The 22,035-nt window shown below is 48.4% G+C and overlaps 2 long non-coding RNA genes across 2 annotated transcripts in view; one reads left to right on the top strand and one right to left on the bottom strand.

Annotated features, from left to right (window-relative positions):
* Nucleotides 1-22,035, top strand: part of LOC140399617 (uncharacterized) — a 295,698-nt gene that overhangs the window by 80,488 nt on the left and 193,175 nt on the right. The window lies entirely within an intron of this gene.
* Nucleotides 12,040-12,846, bottom strand: LOC140399618 (uncharacterized). The gene is made up of 3 exons (XR_011937767.1): nt 12,818-12,846; nt 12,520-12,653; nt 12,040-12,184 (listed from the first exon to the last, which is right to left on the bottom strand). It is a non-coding gene; the product is annotated as an uncharacterized lncRNA (long non-coding RNA).

Here is a 22,035-nt window from a genome sequence, read left to right as displayed (position 1 = left end):
AGGATAATGGCGTTGGAGTCAGGATGGGGAGTTCGCTTGAACCAAGTCGAAGAACACGACCAGGTTCCTTAGCTGCAGCACGGCAGGGGAGTCACACTGGCTAATGAGGCGATCGCTGGTCCGAAGGTGCGATTACCCACCCTCCCCTTGCCCCCCACGGCAGTAGTGCAAACATGTCTGTCTGTCTGTCTCTCTCTCCCCCTGCCAGTCCGTCTCTACCTCTCTCTGACTGCCTGAATCTGTCTGTCTCTGTCTCTCTCCCCCTGTCGGTCTGTCTCTACCTCTCTCTGACTGCCTGACTCAGGCTGTCTCTCTCTCTCCCTGTCGGTCTGTCTCTACCTCTCTCTGACTGCCTGAATCTGTCTGTCTCTGTCTCTCTCCCCCTGTCGGTCTGTCTCTACCTCTCTCTGACTGCCTGACTCAGGCTGTCTGTCTCTCACTGCCTCCATCTTCTGTCTGTGCCTGTCTCTGTCTCTCCCCCCATGTCGGTCTGTCTCAACCTCTCTCTGGCTGCCTGACTCTGTCTGTCTCTGTCTGTCTGTCTCTCTCTCTCTGCCTCTATCTTCTGTCTGTCTCTCTCTCTCTCTCCCCTGTCTGTCGGTCTGTCTCTCTCTCTCCCCCCGTCGGCCTGTCTCTACCTCTCTCTGACTGCCTCATTCTGTTAGTCACTGTTTGCCTCTCTCCCTCTGCCTCTGCCTGACTCTGGCTATCTGTCTCTCACTGCCTCCATCTTCTGTCTGTGCCTGTCTTTATCTCTCTCTGACTGCCTGACTCTGCCTGTCTCTCTGTCACTGCCTCTCTCCCCCTGCGCTGCCTGTCTCTCTCCACCTGTCGGTCTGTCTCTACCTCTCTCTGACTGCCTGACTCTCTGTTTCTGCCTCTATGTTGGGTTATCGTGTGCTCCCTCAGTGTTGTAATTGGGTATCGGCTGCTCCCTCAGTGTTGTAATTGGGTATCGGGTGCTCCCTCAGTATTGTAATTGGGTATCGGGTGATCCCTCAGTGTTGTAATTGGGTATTGGGTGCTCCCTCAGTGTTGTAATTGGGTATCGGGTGCTCCCTCAGTGTTGTAATTGGTTTTCGGGTGCTCCCTCAGTGTTGTAATTGGGTATCGGGTGATTCCCTCAGTGTTGTAATTGGGTTTGGGTGCTCCCTCAGTGTTGTAATTGGGTATCGGGTGCTCCCTCAGTGTTGTAATTGGGTATCGGGTGCTCCCTCAGTGTTGTAATTGGGTATTGGGTGCTCCCTCAGTGTTGTAATTGGGTATCGGGTGCTCCCTCAGTGTTGTAATTGGGTATCGGGTGATCCCTCAGTGTTGTAATTGGGTACCGGGTGCTCCCTCAGTGTTGTAATTGGGTATCGGCTGCTCCCTCAGTGTTGTAATTGGGTATCGGGTGCTCCCTCAGTGTTGTAATTGGGTATCGGGTGATCCCTCAGTGTTGTAATTGGGTATTGGGTGCTCCCTCAGTGTTGTAATTGGGTATAGGCTGCTCCCTCAGTGTTGTAATTGGGTATCGGGTGCTCCCTCAGTGCTGTAATTGGGTATCGGGTGCTCCCTCAGTGTTGTAATTGGTTTTCGGGTGCTCCCTCAGTGTTGTAATTGGGTATCGGGTGATCCCTCAGTGTTGTAATTGGGTATTGGGTGCTCCCTCAGTGTTGTAATTGGGTATCGGGTGATCCCTCAGTGTTGTAATTGGGTATCGGGTTTCTGCTTCAATGTCATTTCCTGCCTTTTCCTCAGATCCTTTCATTCACTCAGGAACCATTGTCCATGAGAATGATAAAGGCAGACACCCACAGCAAAATTTCAAAATCACTTGGGCATAGAGATGGAGTGCTCGAATCTGCAGCGTTACAGATCTGGAAGGTGGGATATGGTTACAGAGGCAGCAAGGTATACAGCATGGAAATCGGCCCTTCGGCCCAACTTATCCATGCCGCACAATGTTTACCACGAGGCTTGTCTCAATTGCCAACATTTGCCCAACATCCCTCCAGACCAATTTTTCGGATATGCTCTCGAAATGCCTTTTTAAAGACCGTAAGACCATAAAACCATCAGACATAGGCGCAGAATTAGGCCACTCGGCCCATCGAGTCTGCTCCGCCTCTGAATAATGGCTGATATTTTCTCATCCCCATTCTTCTGCATTCTCCCCATAAGCCCTGATCCCCTTAAGAAGACAATATTGTACCCGCTTCCATTACTTCCTCTGACAACTCGTTCCAGACACTCAGCACACTCTTTGTGAAGAAATTACTCTCTGGACACTTTAACTTTAAACCTCTTGTTTTACACTCCCCTATCTTTGGGAAAATATGTTGACGATGTACATTACCTCTGCTCTATTAACATTATAGACCTCGAGAATTTCACCCCTATGCCTCCTACACTCCAGGGCAAAAGGTCCCAGCCTACCAAACGCACCTTATAACTCAAAATATCAATTTCCGCTAGCATCCTTGTGTAACGTTTCTGCACTATTTCTAGTTTAATAATATCATCTCTATAATAGTGAGACCAGAACTGTACACAGTATTCCAAGTGTAGACTTACTTATGTCTTGTATAACTTCAACAAGGCGTCCAAACTCCTATATTCAATGTTCTGACCATGTGTCTGTATAACAGTAATGATGGGCACAGACACTGTAATGGTGGAGCAAATACCTTCCTTTCGTGTTATGTAGTGCCAATTATTCTTCATACCTTAGATCCAGGTTCTCTGAAGCAGGAGTTATATGATGAACTGTATCGTAATCATGGGAATCAGTTCACCCCATGTCCCAGAAATTCAAAGCAGAAATGCAATTAAAAATGAACGGGATTTGCGATTTTCTGGTTCGGGCAGCATTTAATTCCCATCCCGAATTGCCCTTCAGTAGGTGATGGTGAGCTGCCTTGTTGATCCGCTGCTGTCCGTGAGGTGAGGGTATACCCAACGTGCTTTTAGGGAGTTCTTGTCCTTCAAGATGATAGTGGCCGTGCGTTTGGAAGTTGATGTGTGAGGAACATTGTGTTACTGCAGTGCAGCATTTTCGGATGGTAAACAGGGCTGCCACCGTGCGTTTGAGGTGCAGGGATTGAATGTTTCTGGAAGGGGGAGCAATCAAGCGCGATACTTGGTCCAGTCTTGTGTCGAACTACTTGAGTGCTTTTCGTGATTATGTGGAACACTGTATCATGTACAAAACACAAACTGGATTATTACATTTGCCTGAGTAAATAATTGTTATAGGTCAGGGTTAAGAAACTCCAAACAATGTTATGAAGTCCAACTGACCGACAATCTTTATGTTGAATTTGGCTAGGAATAACACAAGAGCCTCCCCTTCAGGTGTGATTCAACAGTCTTCCTAAACACTTTAATCAACACAAGCTTTATTCTAAGAACTTAGTTAACATATGTATACAAACAAACACAGAAAAAACTATTATCAATTACAAAAATAACGACACCATATAGCTACAGTAATCTATGTATAATACTCAATGAATTCCACCTTAACTGTTCCAAATCCAAAGCAAAATCCCATGAACGACCAACCACATTTCAAGGGCGTGGCCCAGCACTCTGCTGTCTCACTTGAGTAAGACTGACTTTTCCTGAGATTCTAATTTCGTCTCATCAGGTTTAAAAACATTCCGGAGAGAAAACTGTATATTTTTTAATTTACCAAAGCAGATAACTATAAAAAAATGTTTACTGAGTCAGATATTAATAGTGAAAATAGATAAACAGGCCAAAACACTTCTTTTCTCTGTCTGAGTCCACAATAATCAAAATTGAAAGCGAAAGTAAAAACATCACACAACCGCAGCTCAGCTTTACCCACAAAATTACATCACTGAAGCCATGTGATGAGCCAAAACCTCTCTTAAAGGCACACTCCCACGACATAATCTCGTTTCTAAATTATAAAATCAGACAATCAATAAAGAAAATATCCTTAATGCACTTTTGCTCCATTTAAGTTGTGAATAATTGACAAAGTGTGTTAGAGAATATGGCGAATTGGTACACGAAAATAATCTTTCCCTCAATGTCAACAAAACGAAGGAGATTGTCATCGAATTCAGGAAGCGTAGAGGAGAACATGCCCCGGTCTACATCAATGGGAATTAACTTCAAAGCCTTCAATCTTTTAAGTGTTTAGATCACCAACAACCTGTCCTGGTCCCCACATGCCGATACTATAGTTAAGAAAGATCACCAACAACTCTACTTTCTCAGAAGACGAAGGAAATTTGGCATTTCAGCAAGACTCTCACCAACCTTAACAGATGCAGTATATAATGCATTCTTCCTGGTTGTATCACAGCTTGGTATGGATCCTGCTTTTCCCCAACACTGCAGGAAACTACAAAATGTCGTGAATGTAGCCCAATTTTTCACGCAAACCAGCCTCCCATCCATTGACTGTATCTATAATTCCCGCTGCCTCGGAAAGGCAGCCAGCACAATTAAGGACCCCACGCACCGCGGACATACTATCTTCCATCTTCTTCCGTCAATAAACATGCACAAAAGATTGAGGTCACGTACCAACCGACTCAAGAACAGCTTCTTCACTGCTGCCATCAGACTTTTGAATGGACCAACCTTGTATTAAGTTGATCTTTTCTCTACACCCGAGCAAGAACTGTAACATTACATTCTGCAGTCGCTCCTTCCTTCCCTTTGTACGGTATGCGTTCTCTGTATAGCATGCAAGAAACCATTCTTTTTACTGTCGACTAATAATGTGAGAATAATAACCCTAATCAAATCAAAGAGGTCAGTAATTGTGCAGAGCTGGAATCGAGCTTGGGGTTCCGCAGTGAGAACCAGAAAGTAAACACGTGGTACAAGGCGCATTAAAACATAATTGTAGTGCAACCTCTAAAAAATGCACCTACTTCTAATTTAGAAATCTGGATCTGCTTTCTATCGGTGCAAAACATATATTTTGGAAATATTAAAAACGCCAGGCAGCGCCCACGGTGAGACAGGTCCGAACTTACAATGAAGTTGATGCTGTGAAGTAGCCAGTGAGCTAAAGCTGACGCTGGCCTCAGGCGCGGATACAATGTATATAAAGCAGGCATTTTCGAAGTGGAGGTGGCGACACGCAGGTGGGTCGCGGGAAGATGTCGGGAGGGTCACGGGACCAGCCGTTGCGGCGTTCATCAGCGCTCATGCGGCCCGGAGTGTTGGGACCTGAACTCGGGGTCAAAGTGCGATCGCGGATGGCGGCGGCTTTTGGCGCGGTGATCACTGGTGATGAACAAAGGCTATTTTATCGATCTTTTTGGCAACCATAAACATTACTCAAGTGATCTGGAGAGAGTCTATATCCATCATGGTCTCACTATGCACTGAACTGAACGATTGGCAAGGGATATAATGAGAGCCATGGGAATTCATCACATCGTCGCCCTCGAAGGATGACTGAAACTGTTTTGCTGACCATTAAGACTACATTAAAGCATTGAATCGATACAGCGATCAGTCAATCCCAATGACGGTTGACATCATTCGCTTGAAGAGTTACTGTAATGATGACTGAACAGGGGAGATATTCGGAGTTTACAAACTGAGGTACGAATTCCACACTTTCCTCCTCCAGAAATTGTCCTCTCTGGCTGATTCGATTGCTGATGAAATTTGGATGCTAACTATCATCTTTTCAATTCTAAATGAACTGAACCTCAAATAGCAAGAGAAGGATGGCGATTGCTTTCGGCTCTGTGAAGAAATCGCAGCTTTCCAAAACTCATTGACAGTTTGGCAATTGCGATGCAAAGCCTAAATCACTACATGTTCCCCACACTGCTACGGGACATCAAAGAAAACAGCATTAGTAAGGCAGGTGTGGATGGACTGGATAGACTGATTCCAAATGAAGCTGACTGAACCTCTGCGCCTTAGTTTTGACAGCGCATTAAAAAGACGGCACGAGTCAATCAAACTGTCAGCATTTTGGAGTAGCGTCTCCGAGGAGTATCCGGACCTGAGCCAAACAAGCATTTTGTTGCTTTTGCCCTTCACAACGACCTCCGTGTACGAGGTTGGATTTTCCGTCCTCACTAAGATGAAGACGGCACAAAGGACCCGGCTGAATCCTGCACCCGAAATGTGCATAGCCCTCTCCCCCTGTGAACCTGCTTGGAGTGAGATTGTGAGGATCAAGCAGGCTCAGCTGTCGCATTAAAGGTAAGCAAAAATGGTGGGTCACGAATGACTGCCTTCCTGGGTCACGATGGCCGGCCGGCGTGGGTCCCGAAGGTTGGTCGTATGCTAAACATGGGTCCCTGGAAAAAAAAGTTTGAAAAACTGTTAAGAAGGCAAATGCAATGTTAGCATTCATGTCAAGAGGACTAGAATAAGACCAGGCATTCTGAGGATGTATAAAGCCCCATTCGGAGTACTGTGAGCAGATTTGGGCATTTCTAAGGAAGGATGTGCTGGCCTTGGAAAGGGTCCAGAGGGGGGTCACAAGGATGATTCCTGGAATGAAGAACTTGTCGTATGAGGAACGTTTGAGGGTTCTGGGTCTGTACTCGTTGGAGTTTAGAAGGATGAAAGGGGATCTCATTGAAACGTACAAGATACTGCGAGGCCTGGATAGAGTGGACGTGGAGAGGATGTTTCCACTTGTAGGAACAATTAGAAGCAGAGGACAGCATCTCAGACTAAAGGGACAATCCTTTAAAACAGAGATGACGAGGATTCTTTTTCAGCCAGAGTGTGGTGAATCTGTGGGACCCTTTGCCGCAGAAGGCTGTGGAGGCCATTTCACCGAGTGACTTTAAGGCAGAGGTAAATAGATTCTTGTTTAATAAGGGGTTCAGGGGTTATGGGGAGAAGGCAGGAGAATGGGGATGAGAAAAATATCAGCCATGATTGAATGGCGGAGCAGACTCGATGGGCCGAGTGGCCTAATTCTGCTCCTATGTCTTATGGTCTTATGGTCTCATTACCGTGATCATACTCCCGTGGTGGGTAACATTGAGGGGAAACTCCAGGTGTTGGTCCATACCATCTCACAGCCAGGCGACACCAAACAACTTAAAAGTGCGTGACGTATCGACGGAGGACATTCAATCCGATTGGCCTCAGCGGCAATATGGATTAAAAGATCATTCAATCTCATTCGAACGCCTTTCCCCAGAGGGATGCATTTGATTCTTGTCACTCCCATTCCCTTATGAAACCACTGTTGTATCTGCCTCCACCGAAATCCCAGGCCGTGCAGACCAGAACCACTGGCTGTGGGAATCGGTTAGTAGTTTACCGTTCGGGATGCTGGGATACGCTGGGGCTGAGTTATTGGATATAAAAGATGAAGTTGTGAGATCCGTTCGACACGTCTAAAATTCCGTTAGGTCCGGATAATGTGGCTCTAAATGAACTGTATCCATGAATATAGAATGAACTCTTGGATGTAACTTAGAAATCTTATCTTGCAGCCATATCCATCAGCAAGTAATGTGACAACTGGAACTGATAACCAATGACAACATGGGGAGACCACACGGCCACTGACTCCTCTTCCACCATTCAACTTGATCACAGCTGAGCTTCTGCCTCAATGTAATATCCGGCCTGTTCCTCAGATCCTTTCATTCCTTTAAAGATCATTGTCCATAAAAATAATGGATGGAGACACCCACAGCAACATTTCAAACGGATTTGGACAGGGTGTGCTCCAATCTGCTGCATTCCAGAGATGGAAGGTGGGATAGAGTCATACAGGTTTGCAGCATAGAAACAGGCCCGTAGGTTCAACGTGCAAATGTCGCTCAGTTTTTACCACTTAGCCTGTCCCAATTGCCCTCATTTCACCCATATCCCGCTGTACTCATCTTACCCATTTAACTATCAAAACGTTTCTAAAAAGCAAAATTGTAACCGCCTCGATTACTGCCAATTACAGATCGTTCCAGACACTCAACGCCTTCAGTGTGAAAAATTGCCCTTTTTCTGTTTTAATAATGTCGTTTCTATAACAGAAATATACACCGTATTTCAAGTGTGACATTACTAATGTCGTTTGAAACTTCAACTAGACGTCCCAACTCCTGTATTCAATGTCCTAACCATGTGTCTGTATCACAGTAATGATGGGCACAGACACAGTACTGATGGAGCAAATATCCTCCTTCAGTGTTGTGAAATTCCAAGTACACTTCATGTTTGCAGTGGTTCCAAAAAGCAACAAAGTCACAAAAAGATGTTGAATATTATTCTGCTCAGGAGAACTGCAGGAAATAAAGCCTTCACCCGATACCAAGAGAAAGAAGACAGAAACAGAAATAGAACAAAGGGGAGTGTTAAACAGAGAAAGGGGGAGAGCGTGTGAAGCCAGGTTAGATTGCACCCCACACCCTTCCACTTTACTGCATCAAGCACATTGTTTCTGTGTACCAGGAGTCTTGTTGTTAGAAATACTTTAGATCCAGGTTCCTCTGAAGCAGAAGTAACATGATGCCCTCCACCGGAAGAATTGAAAACGGTTCAAAATGATAATAGCAATCGCTTATTGTCACAAGTAGGCTTCAATGAAGTTACTGTGAAAAATGCCTAGTTGTCACATTCCGCCGCCTTTTCGAGGAGGCTGTTTCCGGAATTGAAGCTGCGCTGCTGACATTGTTCTGCATTAGAAGCCAGCTGTTTAGCCCACTGTGCTAAACCAGCTGCCAGAAATTCAAAGCGTTAAAGCGATCACTGTTATGGGATTTGCGAGTTGCTGGTTCGGGCAGTATTTAATTCCCATCTCTAGTTCTTCTCAAGAAAGTGGCGGTGAGCTGCCTTCTTGAACCGTTGCAATCCATGAGGCGCAGGTACACCCACCGTGCGTTTAGGAGGGAGTTTCAGGATTTTTTTCCGGGACCGTGAAGGAACGATTATATGAATCCAAGTGGGAATTGTGAGTGACTTGAGGGAAAACCTCCACCTACGGCCTTTTGTTGTCCTTCCAGAGGATAGTGGTTGTGGATTTGGAAGGTGCTGGCTCAGGATCCTTGATGAGTTACCGCAATGCATTATGGGATGGTGTGCAGGGCTGCCACTGTGCGTCCGCAGTTGAGGGATTCAATGTTTCTGGAAGGGGGAGCAATCAGGCGGGATGCTTGGTCCTGGATGGCGTAGAACGTCTTGAGTGTTCTTGCAGATATGGGGTACAGTGTGTCACGTGAAAAACACAAAATGGATTCATTAATTTGCTTGAGTAAACATCCGCTTCTTAAATTCAAAAATGAGATAATCCATGAAGAAAATATTCTTAATGCACATTTCCTCCATTTAAGTGGTGAACAATTGACAAAGTGTGATAAGTAACTCCTCAGGGAATCTCCTTAATCCAAACAAAATTGCATTCGCCCAAGCTTTTGCAATGCCTAATTGCATCTCTGGTCCTAGAATTTTTGTTGTCCTTCAACCTAAGATTTTTCTTTATCCATGACTGCAGCAGTCGTGCACATCCTGGAACGCAGGCTTTTGGTTATTGGGCAGAGCTGGAATGGATTGGAATGGCTTATTGTGACGTGTACCGGGGTACAGTGACCCGCATTGTTCTGCGTACAGTTCTGACCGATTATTCTGTAAATGAAAAGAAAATACATAGGGTAAACATAAAATGCACCATGTAAATAGATCGGCACTGGCATCGGGTGAAGCACACAGGTGTCGTATTACTCAGTGGAGAAGCGTGCAAATAGATCAGACCAGTCCGGTTCGTTTAGGAGTCTGGTAACAGCGGGAATGAAGCTGTTTTTGAATCTGTTCGTGCATGTTCTCAGACTTCTGTATCTCCTGCCAGATGAACGAGGTTGCAAGTGTGAGTAGGCCGGGTGGGAGGGGTCTTTGATTCTGCTGTCCACTTTCACGGCAGCGGTAGGTGTAGACAGAGTCAATGGATGGGAGGTGAGTTCGTGTGATGGACTGGATATGTTCACGACTGTCTTTAGTTTCTTACGGACTTAGGTCGAGTATTTGCTATACCAGGCTATGCTGCTGCCAGATAGGATGCTTTCTCTGGTGCATCTACTAAAATCGGTAAGAGTCAGTGTGGACATGCCGATTTTTCTTAGTTTCCTGAGGAAGTATAGGCGCTGTAGTGCTTTCTTGGTCTTAGCGTGGACCAGGACATATGTTCTGTATGTGCACACCTAATAGTTTGAAGCTGTCAACCATCTCCACCACGGCTTCGTTGATGCAGAGAGGGGTGTATAAAATACTTCACTTCCTGAAGTCAATGACCAGCTTTTCAGTTTTGCTGACATTCAGGGTGAGATTATTGTCGTTAAACCACACCACTAGGTTCTCTCTCCGTCCAGTATTCTGACTCTTCGCTGTTCGTGCTCCTACCCAATACAGTTGTATGGTCAGCAATCTTGTATGGCACTGTTTACACAGACTCTTTTTACAGTAGGGTGCGGTTCACATAAACACTGTTTACAGTATGCACTTCTTGCATATACTATTCATAGCAGTGTACGGTTTACATAAACACCGTTTACTGTAGGGCACTGTTTACGTCGACTTTACAGCAGTGTACGGTTTACATACACACTGTTTACTGTAGTGCGCTGTTGACATAGACTATGTTTACAACAATGTACAGTTCACATAAACAGTTTTCACTGCAGGTCCGGTTCAGATAGACTCTGTTTACAGCAATGTCCGGTTGAAACATTGTTTACTGTAGGGCACTGTTTAAATTGACTATGTTTACTTTAGGCACTGTTTGCATAGAATGTTTACAACAGTGTACGGTTTACATTAACACTGTTTACTGTAAGGCATTGTTTGCAGCAGTGTACGGTTTACATTAACACTGTTTAGTCCACTGATTACATAGACATTGTTTACAGCAGAGTACGATTTACAGAAACACTGTTTACTGCTGGGCACTGATTACACAGACTCATTTTACAGCAGTGTACGGTTTACATTAACACTGTTTAGTATAAGGCACAGTTTACAAAGGGCCTGTTTACATTAATGTAAGGACTACTTTCACTCTGTTTACTGCATGGTGCTGTTTAAATACTGTTTACTGGAGGGTACTTTTACATAGACTGTTCCCAGTAGTGTACGGTTTAATTTCTCTGTTTACTATAAGGCACTGTTTTCACTGACTTTCCTTACAGCAGTGTACATTTTACATACACACTGTTTACTCTAGGGCACTGTTTACATAATGTGGAGATGCCGGCGTTGGACTGGGATGAGCAGAGTAAGAAGTTCAACAGCTTTGTTTCAAATGACTAGCTTTTGGAGCACTGTTCAATACAGCAGTGTACTTTTTACACAACAACTGTTTCCAGTAGATCACTGATTAAAAATGCTCGGTTTGCAGCAGTGTACGGATAACGTAAACCCTGTTTACCGTAGGGCTCTGTTTACCTTGACGTCGTTTACATCAGTGGGCGGTTCACATCAGCACTGTTTATGTTGGCACTGTTTATTTAGACTGTTTACTGTAGGGCATTGCTTAAATACTGGTTACTGTTTGAGACTTTTTATATAGACTCTGCTTACTGTATGGCACTGTTTCAATACTGTTTACTGTAGGGCACTGTTTGCGTAGACCCTGTTTATAACAGTTACGATTTACATAAACACTGTTTACTGGAAGGCACTGTTTACTTAGACTCCGTTTACAGCAGCCTACGGTTTACATAAACGCTGTTTATTGTAGCGCACTGTTTACATAAACTCTGTTTATAGCAGCGTACGATTTACATAAACGCTGTTTATTGTAGCGCACTGTTTACATAAACTCTGTTTATAGCAGCCTACGGTTTACATAAACACTGTTTACTGTAGCGCACTGTTAACATAGACTCCGGTTACAGCAGTGCACGGTGTATCGAAACAATGTTTTCTGTAGTGCATTGTTGACATAGACTCTGTTTACAACAGTATCGGGTTTACATAAACACTGCTTACTGTGTTGCACTGTTTACACAGACTCTTATTACAGCAGGGTACGGTTTTCAAAAACTGTTTACTGTAGGGCACTCTTCACATAGACACTCTGACAGCAGTGAACGGTTTACATAGACACTGTTTACTGCAGGACACTGTTTACATAGACTCTGTTTTCCTGCAGAGTACAGTTTATGTTGGCAGTGTTTACTGTAGGGCGTTGTCCAAAGATTCCTGCTCACATTGCAGTCTTTCAAAATTCAAATTCCTGGGAAAAAGAGGGAGAAAGTTAACTAAACCACTGGAAAAGATTGAAACTATTTGATACAGCGAGAGCCCAGGGTTCCCTTTTCAGTTTTACAACTCCTCAGCAACATCCGAATACAAATAAGTCACAGCTTTCAACCAGAGGTTAAAAAAGATTGAGAGACAATTAATACTCAAAATCTTTTTATTATCACAATTAGGCTGACATTAATACTGCAATGAAGTTACTGTGAAAATCCCCTTCTCTTGTGTTTCTTGCTGTCTCTCTGTACCTCTTATACATATTTATGTCTCCCTCCCTAACTCTCTTTGATCCCTCCAATATTAAAAATAAACCTCAGTCAGGGTAATAACCCGGGTGAAGCCTGCGGAACAGGCCTCAGCCAGCGCTCCCTCGGGAAGAATTCACACTCCCTCGTCCTCCTCACAGGATTCCCGACCTCCTTCCAGTTTTCCAAATAAAGATGCCTCTGGAGAAAAAAAGGAGATAAAATTGGTGATGAAGACAATAACAGGGACATTTAAAAAAAATATACAAAACAGCACAACAGGAGTCCAACATTTCCAATCTCGAGCCAATCAGCAACATGTCAACACCCAAAATGCACAGCTCAAAACAGAGAGATTGACACACCCAGCGACACACACACACACACACACACACACACTGAAGCAGAGGGGTAATGTTTTCAGTGTCGTGGGTTTTTGGTTTGTGAACTGAAGTCCCTCAGACACAGATGTATCCTCAGTGAGCTGTGAGCAGACTCCACCCCTAGTCTCTGCCATGTGTGGAATGTCTGTCTCAGAGGACAGCTCTCTATTGACATGTAAATGAGTGACAAGAGATGCTGATCTCCTTGCTGCTCAGCCCCACACACACAGAATGTGACTTCAGCTAAACCTTGGCCTTCCCCACACCAGTGTTGTTCACTGAGCAGGCCGGAAAATATGGGATTAAATGTAATTATTAGACAGGGACGTTCTTATTTTTTCTACCCAAGTGCAAAACCTCACATTTATCCATGTTATACTGCATCTGCCATATCTCTCTCTCACTCACTCCCCTCCCAATAGGATTGAATCATAATTTAAAATAGTATTGGGAAATGATTAGAAACAGTTTGGACTGAGATCTCCTCAGTGACCTGTGTGCTGTCCCCACCCCCGACTTTCTGTCAGGAATGTCCCCCTCGGTGTGTTTCCTGTGTCTGCAAAGGTAACACTTGTCCTGTCTATGGTTATGTTAATTCAGCAGACAGCCACAGATTCACAATGTCCTGTCCTTATTTCTGTCTTTGTTTGACATTTGTTCCCTCTGAATTTCTGACATGTTGGGAATGACCATTCGTCTGTCGCCTTAGGAAGGCTTTCCATAGAATGAGTAAAAACCAGCAAGAAATCACAGAATGTGAGTTAAACACAACTTCATTTCTGCCTCCATTTAGAGAGAAGATTCCTGGCCAGACAAACAAAGCTCATTGCAAAGTTTCACTTCATATTTTACTTGTTGTTCACGGACAGATTTTTCACTGAAATCTTCTGATGTCAATTCCTGAGATTAGAATTTATAAAGAAACAATTTGGATTGAATGAAAACGGTCAGTTTGATAACCCTAATGCCCTGACTACCTCACGTCCTGGCACCCTCACACCATCACACCCTCATGTCCCCTATTCCTCACATCCTGACCCACTCCCGTCCCCGAAACCTCAGATCCTGACCCGCTGTGTTCCTCTTTCTCTGTGTGTGTCCCTCACTCTCTCCGTGTGCCCACCTCTCTCTGTCCCTCTCTCCCTCTGTGTCCCTGTTGCTCTCAAAGTGTCCTCTCACTCTATCCCTCTCTTTCACTGTCTACCTCTTTCTCTCTGTGTCACTCTCTCTGTCGCCCTCTCTCAAAAAGTTCCCCCCTCTCTCTGTCCCCCTCTCTCCCTGTCCCTCCATCTCTACCCCTCTCTCTCTTTGTCCCACTCTCGCTCACTGTGTACATCTCGCTCACTTTCTATCACTCTGTCTCTCTCTCTCCTTCTCTCGCTGTGTCTCTCGCTCTCGCTGTGTCCCTCGCTCTTGCTGTGTCGTCACTCTCGCTGTGTCCCTCGCTCTCGCTGTGTCCCTCGGTCTCGCTGTATCCCTCGCTCTAGCTGTGTCCCTCGCTCTCTGTGTACCCCTCATTCTCTGTGTACCCCTCACTCTCTGTGCGTCTCTCGCTCTCTGTGCATCCCTCGCTCTCTGTGCGTCCCTCGATCTCTGTGTGTCCCTCGCTCTCTGTGTGTCCCGCGCTCTCTGCGTGTCCCTCGCTCTCTGTGTGTCCCTCGCTCTCTGTGTGTCCCTCGCTCTCTATGTATCCCTCGATCTCTGTGTGTCCCTCGCTCTCTGTGCCTCCCTCTCTCTCTGTGTGTCCCTCGCTCTCTGTGTGTCCCTCGCTCTCTGTTTGTCCCTCGCACTCTGATTGTCCCTCGCTCTCTGTGCGTCCCTCGCTCTCTGTGCGTCCCTCGCTCTCTGTGCGCCACTCGCTCTCTCTGCGTCCCTCGCTCTCTGTGTGTCCCTCGTTCTGTGCGTGCCTCGCTCTCTGTGCGTCCCTCGCTCTCTGGTGTCCCTCGTTCTGTGCGTGACCCTCGCTCTCTGTGCACCCTCACTCTCTGTGTCCCTCGCTTGCTGTGTGCTCCTCGCTCTCTGTGTGTCCCTCGCTCTCTGTGTGTGTCCCTCTCTCTCTCTCTGTGTCCCTCGTTCTCTGTGTGTCCCTCGCTCTCTGTGTGTGTCCCTCGCTCTCTGTGTGTGTTCTTCGCTCTGTGTGTGTCCCTCGCTGTCTGAGTGTGTCCCTCGTTCTCTGTGTGTCCGTCGCTCTCTGTGTGTGTCCCTCGCTCTCTGTGCACAACTCGCTCTCTGTCTACCACGCTCTCTGTGGCTCCCTCGCTCTCTGTGCGTCCCTCGCTCTCTGTGTGTCCCTCGCTCTCTGTGTGTCCCACGCTCTCTAAGTGTCCCTCGCTCTCTGTGTGTTCCTCGCTCTCTGTGTGTCACTCGCTCCCTATGTGTGTCCCTTGCTCTCTGTGCACCGCTCGCACTCTGTGTCCCTCGCTCTCTGTGTCCCTCGCTCTCTGTGTGTCCCTCACTCTCTGTGTGTCCCTCGCTCTCTGTGTGTCCCTCGCTCTCTGTGTGATTCTCGCTCTCTGTGTGTCCCTCACTCTCTGTGTGTCCCTCGCACTCTGTGTGCCCCTCGCTCTCTGTGTGACCCTCGCTCTCTGTGTGTCCCTTGCTCTCTGTGTGCCCCTCGCTCTCTGTGTGTGTCCCTCGCTCTCTGTGTGTGCCCCTCGCTCTGTGTGTCCCTCGCTCTCTGTGTCCCTCGCTCTCTGTGTGTCGCTCGCTCTCTGTGTGTCCCTCAATCTCTGTGTGTCCCTCGCTCTCTGTGTGTGCCTCCTCTCTGTGTGTCCCTCGCTCTCTATGTGTCCCTCGCTCTCTGTGTGTCGCTCGCTCTCTGTGTGTCCCTCAATCTCTGTGTGTCCCTCGCTCTCTGTGTGTGCCTCCTCTCTGTGTGTCCCTCGCTCTGTGTGTCCCTCGCTCTCTGTGTGTCCCTCGCTCTCTGTGTGCCCCTCGCTCTCTGTGTGTCCCTCGCTCTCTGTGTGTCCCTCGCTCTCTGTGTGTCCCTCGCTCTCTGTGTGTCCCTCTCTCTCAGTGTGTCCCAGGTCTCTGTATGTCCCTCGCTCTCTGTGTGTGTCCCTCGCTCTCTGTGTGTGTCCCTCGCTCTCTGTGTGTGTCCCTCGCTCTCTGTGTGTCCCTCGCTCTCTGTGTGTCCCTCGCTCTCTGTGTGTCCCAGGTCTCTGTATGTCCCTCGCTCTCTGTGTGTCCCTCGCTCTCTGTGTGTGTCCCTCGATCTCTGTGTGTCCCTCGCTCACTTTGTCCGTCGGTCTCTGTGTGTCCCTTGCTCTGTGTGTGTCCCTCGCTATCAGTGTGTCCCTCGCTCTCTGTGTCCCTTGCTCTCTGTGTGTCCCTCGCTCTCTGTGTGTCCCTCGCTCTCTGTGTGTCCCTCGCTCTCTGTGCGTCCATCGCTCTCTGTGCGTCCCTCGCTCTCTGTGTGTCCCTCGCTCTCTGTGTGTGTCCCTTGCTCTCTGTGTGTCCCTCGCTCTCTGTGTGTCCCTCGCACTGTGTGTCCCTTGCTCTCTGTGTGTCCCTCGCTCTCTGTGTGTCCCTCGCTCACTGTGTGTCCCTCGCTCTCTGTGTGTGTCCCTCGCTCTGTGTGTCCCACGCTCTGTGTGTCCCTCGCTCTCTGTGTGTCCCTAGCTCTCTGTGTGCCCCTCGCTCTCTGTGTCCCTCGCTCTCTGTGTGTCCCTCGCTCTCTGTGTGTCCCTCGCTCTTTGTGTGTCCCTCGCTCTTTGTGTGTCCCTCGCTCTCTGTGTGTCCCTCGCTCTCTGTGTGTCCCTCGCTCTCTGTGCGTCCCTCGCTCTGCGTGTCCCTCTCTCTCTGTCTGTCCCTCGCTCTCTGTGTGTCCCTCGCTCTCTGTGTGTCCCTCGCTCTCTGTGTGTCCCTCGCTCTCTGTTTGTCCCTCGCACTCTGTTTGTCCCTCGCTCTCTGTGCGTCCCTCGCTCTCTGTGCGTCCCTCGCTCTCTGTGCGCCACTCGCTCTCTCTATGTCCCTCGCTCTCTGTGTGTCCCTCGTTCTGTGCGTGCCTCGCTCTCTGTGCGTCCCTCGCTCTCTGTGTATCCCTCGTTCTGTGCGTGTCCCTCACTCTCTGTGCACCCTCACTCTCTGTGTCCCTCGCTCTCTGTGTGTCCTTCACTCACTGTGCCTGTCCCTCGCTTGCTGTGTGTTCCTCGCTCTCTGTGTGTCCCTCGCTCTCTGTGTGTCCCTCGCTCTCTGTGTGTCCCTCTCTCTCTCTCTGTGTCCCTCGTTCTCTGTGTGTCCCTCGCTCTCTGTGTGTGTCCCTCGCTCTCTGTGTGTGTTCCTCGCTCTCTGTGTGTGTCCCTCGCTCTCTGAGTGTGTCCCTCGTTCTCTGTGTGTCCGTCGCTCTCTGTGTGTGTCCCTCGCTCTCTGTGCACACCTCGCTCTCTGTCTACCACGCTCTCTGTGTCTCCCTCGCTCTCTGTGCGTCCCTCGCTCTCTGTGTGTCCATCGCTCTCTGTGTGTCCCTCGCTCTATGTGCGCCCCTCACTCTCTGTGTGTCCCTCGCTCTCTGTGTGTCCCACGCTCTCTGTGTGTCCCTCGCTCTGTGTGTGTCCCTCGCTCTCTGTGTGTCCCTCGCTCGCTGTGTCCCTCGCTCTCTGTGTCCCTCGGTCTCTGTGTGTCCCTCGCTCTGTGTGTGTCCCTTGCTCTCTGTGTGTCCCTCGCTCTGTGTGTCCCTTGCTCTCTGTGTGTCCCTCGCTCTCTGTGTGTGCCTCGCTCTCTGTGTGTCCATCGCTCTCTGTGTGTCCCTCGCTCTCTGTGTGTTCCTCGCTCTGTGTGTCCCTCGCTGTCTGTGTGTCCCGCGCTCTCTGTGCGTCCCTCGCTCTCTGTGTGTCCCTCGCTCTCTGTGTGTCCCATGTTGTCTATGTGTCCCTCGCTCTCTGTGTGTCCCTCGCACTCTATGTGTGTCCCTTGCTCTGTGTGTGTCCCTCGCTCTCTGTGTGTGTCCCTCGTTCGGTGTGTGTCCCTCGCTCTCTGAGTTCCCCTCGCTCTCTGTGTCCCTCACTCTCTGTGTCCCTCACTCTCTGTGTCCCTCGCTCTCTGTGTGCGTCCCTCGCTCTATGTGTGTGTCCCTCGCTCTCGGTGTGTGTCCCTCGCTCTCTGTGTGCCCCTCGCTCTCTGTGTGTCCCTCGCTGTCTCTGTGTCCCTCGCTCTCTGTGTGCCCCTCGCTCTCTGTGTGTCCCTCGCTCTCTCTGTGCCCCTCGCTCTGTGTGTGTCCCTCGCTCTGCGTGTGTCCCTCGCTCTGTGTGTCCCTCGCTCTGTGTGTCCCTCGCTCTCTGTGTGCGCCTCGATCTCTGTGTGTCCCTCGCTCTCTGTGTGTCCCAACTCTCTGTGTGACCCTCGCTCTCTGTGTGACCCTTGCTCTGTATGTGTGTCCCTCGCTCTCTGTGTGTCCCTCGCTCTCTGTGTGTCCCAGCTCTCTGTGTGTCCCTCGCTCTCTGTGTGTCCCTTGCTCTCTGTGTGTGTCCCTCGCTCTCTGTGTGTCCCTCACTCTCTGTGTGTCCCTCGCTCTCTGTGTGTCCCTCGCTCTCTGTGTGTCCCAGCTCTCTGTGTGTCCCTCGCTCTGTGTTTGTCCCTCGCTCTCTGGGTGTCCCTCTCTCTGTGTGTCCCTCGCTCTCTGTGTGTCCCTCGCTCTCTGAGTGTCCCTCGCTCTGTGTGTGTCCCTCGGTCTCTGTGTGTCCCTCGCTCTCTGTGTATCCCTCGCTCTCTGTGTGTCCCTCACTCTCTGTGTGTCCCTCGCTCTCTGTGTGTCCCTCGCTCTCTGTGTGTCCCTCGCTCTGTGTGTCCCTCGCTCTCTGTGTGTGTCCCTCGCTCTCTGTGTGTGTCCCTCGCTCTCTGTGTGTGTCCCTCTCTCTCTGTGTGCCCCTCGCTCTCTGTGTGTCCCTCGCTCTCTGTGTGTCCCTCGCTCTCTGTGTGTGTCCCTCGCTCTCTGTGTGTGTCCCTCTCTCTCTGTGTGCCCCTCGCTCTCTGTGTGTCCCTCGCTCTCTGTGTGTCCCTCGCTCTCTGTGTGTGTCCCTCGCTCTCTGTGTGTCCCTCGCTCTCTGTGTGTCCCTCGCTCTCTGTGTGTCCCTCGCTCTCTGTGTGTCCGTCGCTCTCGGTGTGTGACAGGGACGTTCTTATTTTTTCTACCCAAGTGCAAAACCTCACATTTATCCATGTTATACTGCATCTGCCATATCTCTCGCTCACTCACTCCCCTCCCAATAGGATTGAATCATAATTTAAAATAGTATTGGGAAATGATTAGAAACAGTTTGGACTGAGATCTCCTCAGTGACCTGTGTGCTGTCCCCACCTCCGACTTTCTGTCAGGAATGTCCCCCTCGGTGTGTTTCCTGTATCTGCAAAGGTAACACTTGTCCTGTCTATGGTTATGTTAATTCAGCAGACAGCCACAGATTCACAATGTCCTGTCCTTATTTCTGTCTTTGTTTGACATTTGTTCCCTCTGAATTTCTGACATGTTGGGAATGACCATTCGTCTGTCGCCTTAGGAAGGCTTTCCATAGAATGAGTAAAAACCAGCAAGAAATCACAGAATGTGAGTTAAACACAACTTCATTTCTGCTCCCATTTTGAGAGAAGATTCCTGGCCAGACAAACAAAGCTCATTGCAAAGTTTCACTTCATATTTTACTTGTTGTTCACGGACAGATTTTTCACTGAAATCTTCTGATGTCAATTCCTGAGATTAGAATTAATAAAGAAACAATTTGGATTGAATGAAAACGGTCAGTTTGATAACCCTAATGCCCTGACTACCTCACGTCCTGGCACCCACACACCATCACACCCTCATGTCCCCTATTCCTCACATCCTGACCCACTCCCGTCCCCGAAACCTCAGATCCTGACCCGCTGTGTACCTCTTTCTCTGTGTGTGTCCCTCACTCTCTCCGTGTGCCCACCTCTCTCTGTCCCTCTCTCCCTCTGTGTACCTGTTGCTCTCAAAGTGTCCTCTCACTCTATCCCTCTCTTTCACTGTCTACCTCTTTCTCTCTGTGTCACTCTCTCTGTCGCCCTCTCCCAAAAAGTTCCTCCCTCTCTCTGTCCCCCTCTCTCCCTGTCCCTCCATCTCTACCCCTCTCTCTCTTTGTCCCACTCTCGCTCACTGTGTACATCTCTCTCACTTTCTATCACTATCTCTCTCCTTCTCTCGCTGTGTCGTCGCTCTCGCTGTGTCCCTCGCTCTCGCTGTGTCCCTCGCTCTCGGTGTCCCTCGCTCTCTGTGTACCCCTCACTCTGTGTGCCCCTCGCTCTCGGTGTGCCCCTCGCTCTCTGTGTGCCCCTCGCTCTCTGTGTGCCCCTCGTTCTCTGTGTGCCCCTCGCTCTCTGTGTACCCCTCGCTCTCTGTGTGTCCCTCGCTCTCTGTGTGCCCCACGCTCTCTGTGTGCCCCACGCTCTCTGTGTGCCCCATGGTCTCTGTGTGCCCCTCGCTCTGTGTACCCCTCGCTCTCTGTGTACCCCTCGCTCTCTGTGTGTCCCTTGCTCTCTGTGTGCCCCTCGCTCTCTGTGTGTCCCTCGCTCTCTGTGTGCCCCTCGCTCTCTGTGCGCCCCTCGCTCTCTGTGCGCCCCTCGCTCTCTATGCGCCCCTCGCTCTCTGTGCGCCCCTCGCTCTCTGTGCGCCCCTTGCTCTCGCTGTGTCCCTCGCTCTCGCTGTGTCCCTCGCTCTCTGTCACTTTCACAATCACATATTCAGTCCAACTTGCTTAATTCCTTTTCTGGTGTTACCTTGCATTTTCTTTCAGGATAGATTGTTATCGCTGGCAAGGCGAACAGATTCTGCCAACCCCTGAACTGGCAAACCATTCTATTGTTCCAATTTCGAATCGCAGCACAGTAGATGGTCAAATCTGAATTCTAACTTCAAGCTGTTTGAGTAACGATCTGCCCTGGAGCTGTGAGGCAGATTCAAAGAGAGCCCTTGCAACATTTCAGAAGCAATGAGACTCCGGACAGACAGTGACCCCAAGCCGGGAATCGAACCTGGGACCCTGGCGCTGAGCAGCAACAGTGCTACCCACTGTGCAACCGTACCGCCCTTAACCTTGTCAAGTCTCACGCCTGTCAAGAGCCTCAGAGCGAATGCACTTGTTTTTGGAAGTGAGGTGGAGTTCCTTCATGAGGACGTGATGTCCTGCAGGCATTTTCTAAAACCACAAGTTGCTATTCGGATTGTAAAATGTGTGGATAGACTTCAGCCATTTTTATACAGCTACGGTGGAACATGGTTGATCCCATGGGGCTGTGACATTCTACTTCCCTCTACACTGGAAAAGACTACTGAGCGCTACAGGACTCTTTATTGTCCCTAGTTTTTTACATCCTGCCCAGTTCCACAATGACTGAGTTCTACTTTCGTAGTTCCATCTATATAAAATATCTGATTTTATTATAATGACCTTGAAACAATCCAGGAACATAATTATTCAGTTGATCTGATTATCATTCATAAATTGTAAGTGAAAAGGCTGCCACTGGCATGGGAAGGAATTTGTTGCAAATCCCTCATTTCTCTTGAACTGAATTGTTTGCTCAGTGACTTCAGAGGACAGTTGAGAGACCTATTGCTGGCCATTTGAGCCTCCACATGGGGGCTCAGAGGAAAGGACAACAAGCCTCTTCTTTCAAGGTGCCTTTGCCAACCTCTTGCTCTTCGCTTCTAAAATCGATGTTGGAGGAATTATTGAGATTAGCCAATCATTAATTTTGGTCCAAGCGGCAAAATAACTCCTTTCAATCCATAGAAGTAATCTTCCCCGGGATGACTCGTCGACACAGAGATAGGGTAAGAGCATATTCGTGCAATTTTATATCTGAGAGATTTGCTGTGGCCAATCGTGGACCAAGGTGGACTTTCAAGTTAGCAATACAATCAGATTGTGCCAAGAGAAGCGGAAACACATCAGTTGCAATTTCGCAGCCCCAGTGATGAACAAGGAAAAACGACCGTCATGTCAGTCTAACACAGAAAGGCAAGGTAAAGCAGGTGGCCACAAAGGGTTATTTCTGCATTAAGCTCCAGCGCACTGGAGCAGGTATTACAGTCAACATAGGAACACTGAAACATTCCCTCCACAGAATGTACAATATTTTGTTCAGTTCAACTCAAAACACAGCAAATGTTGTTTCGACAGTATTCTTAACTCAATATGAACAAGATTTGTGAAGGTGGAAATGTCGCCCATTCGCTACCTCTT

Source organism: Scyliorhinus torazame, chromosome 23, assembly GCF_047496885.1.
Source record: "Scyliorhinus torazame isolate Kashiwa2021f chromosome 23, sScyTor2.1, whole genome shotgun sequence".
Lineage (NCBI taxonomy): Eukaryota > Metazoa > Chordata > Chondrichthyes > Carcharhiniformes > Scyliorhinidae > Scyliorhinus > Scyliorhinus torazame.
Note: the sequence above shows the minus strand (reverse complement) of the source record. Positions and strands in the feature narration are given on the sequence as shown.